The sequence below is a fragment of the Fukomys damarensis genome, unplaced genomic scaffold, assembly GCF_012274545.1.
Source record: "Fukomys damarensis isolate Sample0158 unplaced genomic scaffold, DMR_v1.0_HiC HiC_scaffold_33, whole genome shotgun sequence".
Classification (NCBI taxonomy): domain Eukaryota; kingdom Metazoa; phylum Chordata; class Mammalia; order Rodentia; family Bathyergidae; genus Fukomys; species Fukomys damarensis.
In genome coordinates, this window is record NW_022900945.1 from 26,263,382 (window position 1) to 26,269,476 (window position 6,095).

The following is a 6,095-nucleotide window of genomic DNA, read 5'->3' on the forward strand; positions in this document are numbered from 1 at the left end:
GTTTGGATCTGTAATTTCTCTCAAAGTCCCATGTGTTAGAGACTTGATCTTGGTGCAGTTGGAGGTAGGGCCTAGAGCTGGATGTGGTGGCACACGCCTGTAATTCCAGCACTTAGGAGGCTAAGACAGGAGGATAGCTGTGAGTTTGAGGCCAGCCTGGGCTACATAGTAGTTCAAGACCAGCCTGAACTACATAGCAAGATCCTGTCTCAAAAAGAAGAAGAAGAAAAAAAAAGAAGAGGTAGGGCCTGTTAGTCTTCAGGTCACTGAGGATGTTCCCTTGATGGGAGCAGTGAGACTCCAGCCCCTCCTCTCCTCTCTTGCTTCCTGGTCATGAGATGATTGGATCTGCTACATGCCCCTGCCGTTTTGTTCCAACAGAGGCCAAAAGCAGCAAAGCAAACTGATGATGGATTTAAACCTGCAAAGCTGTGAGCAAAAATAAACCTCTCTCTCTCCCTCCCTCTCTCTCTCTTTCTCTCTCTTTATAAGTTGGCAGTAAAAGGTATTTATAATATTAACCTGAAGCTAACACAAATGACTATGAATTGCTGTGAAGAGAGAAATTAAATATTAGCCCTGATTTGAGTTCTTAAATTATGGAAAACATACATAAATATCAATTTGAATTGAAATGTAATTGCTATGGAATATGGGTACAAAGTTCTATAGGAATTTAGAGTAAGCCTGTGAAAGGTACTAGGAAAGGACTTAATGGAGGGAATTTGGTGTTGGAGCATCATAGGATTTTTACTGGCAAAAACAAGATAAGACAAGCATGAATTAAATAACATGAAACTTTTGGGGAGGAGGTTGAAGATGCTTACATAGTGTTATAGTCCTGGGAATTGGGACATAAGCATTAGGTTTCCCAAAGAATAACACAACTACAGGTATCCAGATACACATCACTGGACTACATCATTGTGAAGATGAGACTGATTTGGACTTCAGTATTTGTTAGATTGTAATTTGAATAATGGGTTATCTTCAGAAGGTAAGAAAATAGCTCAATTGAAAATGGAGCTGAATAAGAAAGGCCTAGAGTTGAAAATGAATATATTCAGTTTTTGAGGGCTTTTTTTAAAAGACACTATTAGAAGGAAAATGTGAAATTGATAACACTATCCCTTCTCTTTTTTTCTTTTGTTGGTAAGAATTATATATATCCAAATATATTCATATATATACTGGGAAATACAGAATTTAGAAAATGACATACACTACCATCCAGTAATAGGGAAACCTAAGAACTCACAACGCTTTAAAAGATGCAAGTCTCTTACTTGTGAATGTTCTTGAGATAGGCGTTATTCACATGGAATAAAAAGTACTCCCTTTTCCTCATCTAAACCTGACTTGAAGAACATGCTGCTTCTCTACTTTACCCCAAATTATCGTGGTACCTGGCAACAAAAGGGAGAATTACTGATGCAGTTCCAGGGAAATGAAGATGTGGTTAACAAAATGAACGATAGGGGATGGATGCAGGGACACAGGTGAGAAAAATGAGATCCTTGCTTATTTTTTCCCCCAATGAAAACTTTTTAACTATTTAACTGATTTAAAAATAGTGCTCAGTGAAAAAACCTCAGACAACACAAAGATTCTGAAATGCCTCCCGGTTCTAAATTTCAGAGGTAATGATATAGAATACCTTAGCCCTCTTAGGCTTATTATACCTGTTTAGTGAGAAAGGATCATTCATGTTATGAAATTTTAATAAGTATTGTGCTTCATTTTGTATAAATACTAGGTTCTAGTCATTTTTTAGTGAGTGTGTGTGTGTGTGTTTCTATACTGGGGATCAAACTCAGGGCCTTGCACTTGCTAGGCAGGCACAGGGCCAATATACTTTGGTAGATAAAACAGATAAACAGTACTATCTGTCTTCAGAGTTAACATAGGGTTTGTATACATTAATTATTGATACATTGTGGTCAGTGCTTTGCGAAGGAAGTACAGAGGGAGCACTTGGACACTAATTTTGAGGAGTCTGGCAAAACACCCTGGAATACAACAAACAAGTAAAACCCATAACAAATTGTTATTTCATGTCAAGTAACAATGGCTACATAAAAAAATAAAAGATAAATGTTGAAAAGGGTGTGGGGAAAGTAAATTTTGCACATTGTTGGTGGAAGTAAAAATATTGAATTACTGAAAATAGTATAAACTTTCTTCAAAAAATAAAAATAAAATTACTGTAGAATCTAGCAACCTCATCCCTAGGTATACATCAAAAGAAATGAAATAAATGTTTCAAAAAAAAAAAAAACAAAACAAAAAAACCCTGGAATAAAAGAATGAGAAAGAGGGCCCGGGATTTGTCTCAATGGTTCCGCCATGCACACGCAAGGGCCCGAGTTCAATCCCTGGTACAAAAAAAAAAAAAAAAAAAATCAGAAAGTAGAAACCTTGGAAAAATGAACATTGATAACTGACAAATATTTGTCTTTTTTCACAGTTATACTGTATTTTCCCCTTCTTTCTTTCCAGTGCTGGGAATTGAATCCCACAGCCTTGCCATATGGTAGGCAAGTACTCCACCACTGAGCTACATCCCTAACCCTTATTAATTTCATCAAAGCAGAGAATATGTAATAAAAGTATTGGGCCTAGTAATTCTCAGTTTTCTTATTCTTGTTTTTGTTGTTGGTATTATTTTGTTTTTGAGACAGGGTCTCTATGTGGTTCAGGTTTGCCTTGAACGCACAGCAATCCTCCTGCCTCAACCTCCTAAGAGCTGAGATTGCAGGTGTGTACCATCATGCCCAAAGGTTTTTTTGTTTTGTTTTGTTTTGCAGTACCAAGGAGGGTCAAACTCAGGACCTTGTCTTGCAAGGTAGGTGTGGTACCACTGAGCTAAATCCCTGCCCCCCCAATTTCCTTATTCTAACACATTAAGCCTTCCTTTGGGTATGCTGTGATGAATTAGATGAATTTTATTAGATGCTGTGGAGATATGAGATCACCCTCTTGAATGGTCAAAAAAAGGAAATAATCTCCTTTCATATTACATGGGTTGTATGTTTAATGTATCAGTTTTTTCCTGTTACTCAGTCTAAATAAACTGTTCTTTGGTATTTTTTCTTTGCTGTTTGGCCAAGGGATATCTGCCAGCACATGTAAAAAATTTGTGTCCCTTTGACATTTAAGAATTTTATATTATAGGGGCTGGGGATTTAGCTCAGTGTTTCTGCCGCCTGCCTCGAAAGCGTCAAGGATCTGATGAGTTCTATCCCCGGTACCAAAAAAACAAAAAAAGAGAATTTTATAATATACTTAACAAACTGGGCTTCTTTACTCCATGTGCTGTATTATGACTTAATTCTGAGATCCTTTCAACAAGAACTTTGTCATCTTATAAATGAAGAAGTTGATATTTAGAATTTCCTTTTCACCTGTATACTATGATTATTCACTGAAAAGTAAACCTAAAAAAAGTAAAGGATAACTTCTCTGTTCAGATTCATAAAAAAATGATTACATTTGGAAAAAAGGTGTGGTCTTCCCATGACAGTGTTCTAATAAACACTTCTAATAATGTTAGTCTTGTAATAATCATATTTCATAATTATAGTGTATGTTTTGTATAGTATTTTAGTATGTAGAATTACCTTGTATTTCATATTTCACATGCGATCAGTTATTCTAGGATCCCTCAAGAACATATTTCACTAACCTAATTATAATTAAAATCTTAGTGAACTAATACTTTAACATGACAGTTGATTACAACTATTTTGGTTTTAATAGGTTATTTTGCTCATTCAGAAATACATATATATCAAAACAGCCTTTCAATCATAAATGCTGCTACCTCAACATTTTGGTTTCCTATTTCTATTCTGAAATAATCATAAAGAGTCTACAATAAAAAAGAATGTACAGGGAGATCTGTGTTACCCTTAGCAGTTTCTCCCAATGGCAACATTTTGCACATAGTGCAGTACACATCAGGAAAATTGATGTTGCTACAGTCGTTATTCAGACTTCACTAATTTTATATACACTCATTCATGTGTATTTGTAGTTCTATGCACTTTTGTCATGTGTAGATCTGTATAACCACTGTCAAGATATAGAACTGTTCTGCCACAAGTCTCCATTTATACCACCTAGACAAGCACTGTTAACACAAGCTGCTAGAAATCCTTAGGCACCTTTGTGCTTGCTTATGTATCATTTTCAAACCTTTGGGCTTCTGAAGTTTGTCATAAACTGCAGCCATCCCCTAATCTGTTTTCCATCCCTAATCTTAGCAACCATTAATCTATTCTTTTCTTATTTCAAGAATAACAAATAGGTACCATAAAGCATGTAAATTTTTGATGGGTTTTTTTCATTAAGCGTAACTCCTTTGGGATCCATCTAAATTACTGCATATATCAGTGGGTTTGTTCTGGCCTGAGAGTGTAGCTTAGTGGCAGATCACTTGCCTAGCATGTCCAAAGCCATGGGCTTGATCCTCACCAAGTCACTTTTTATTAATGCATAGTATTCCATATTACCACTTAATCATTTGCTTGTGTGTATGTGTTTGTGTTGTACTGGGGGTAGATCTCCTAGCTAACAAATTAAAATGACTTAATAAAATTATTATTATTGAGCCACATTCTAAAACTAAAGAATTGGACAGGGAATAGTGGTACATGCCTGTAATCCCAGCACTTGGGAGGCTGAGGCAGGAGGACTGCTGCAAGTTCAAGGCCAGCCTGAGCTACACAGTGAGTTCAGTTCAAGACCTACCTTGAACTACATAGCAAGACCCTATCTCAAAAAACCAACACCCGCTCCCCCATATCCCTGAAGAATTCCTGTGGTAGAGGAGTGGAACAAATTCCCTGGGACCTTGTGTAGCCATCTAAACTTGAGAACTGATGCACTTTCCATCTTTGTATTTTAAGGATCTTTTAGGTGTAATGCACATCTATATAACAGATGAATAATTATATAAACTCCAATACAAAGTAGTATGATTTAAAGAGATACAGAGCTATGGGTTTTCAGAACTGGAGAGGAGAGCACAGTAAGACAGATCAAAGAAAGATCGGTAAAATTTTTTTTCATAGTAATTTTTATTATATATACTCAGCTCAGTATCCATAGACTTGTCTATTTAAGGCTGTTCACAAGTATAAACAATGAGTAACACTGTATATTATACACCAGATGAAATACCATTCACTACATGCTAAATCAATTTAAGACTTCAAAATATAATTTTATAATCAGATACTTGATTATTGTCAATTCTTTTTTTTTTTTTTTAACCAGGGATCAAACTTGGGACCTTGCACTTGCGAGGGCAGGTGGCAGAACAACTGAGCTAAATTCCCCCCTCAATTTTAAGCCACCATAATATTTCAGAAGGGTCAGTATACTTAAATTTAAATTTGTAACTTCTTTTAATGCTTTCCAGACACTACTTTTTACATATTGACATTCACATGAAAGAACACATCAATGATCCAAATGCAAATCAGAACTCCAGGCCTTAGTTCAATGTTGTAGCATTTTAAATTAATTAGATAATTAGAAAGCCATGACACATCAACTCTTAAGTGATGAATAGCTTCCTTCATTTTAGCATGACTTAAAAAAATATGAAGTAGTTAATATGTCTTTAAAATATTAAAGTTTTTTACCTTTGTTTATGAATTTTACTTTTGGTTAATACAAATATGCTACTTAATCTCACTCTTTTCACTTTGTGTCTACAAAGAATAAAACTGTCCTCAATCTTCCTAAATTCTTTGTTTTTCAAATAAAGACATTATTTCTCATATATGGTAAGTTATTGAATCAGTTTTAAAGTCAGTAACAAAAGTCACATATTACCATAAATAATGATTAACAACTTCAGTGTTAGATAAGGAATCAGAGCACAAGTACTATCTATATATACATAAGAGGTAGAATTCTTAATCACAGTTTTATAGAAAAGATGCAGTAGTTTGTTTCTGTACCCTGCTTTATTAGTTATGGTCCTACAAGTTTGCTTATGAATTTAACAGAAAGGGCAAAAGGGAGGTCTTTTTGTAAGCATTGATCTTAGTGACCTTTGTTTTGCATGTGTTGCAGGGATTTCT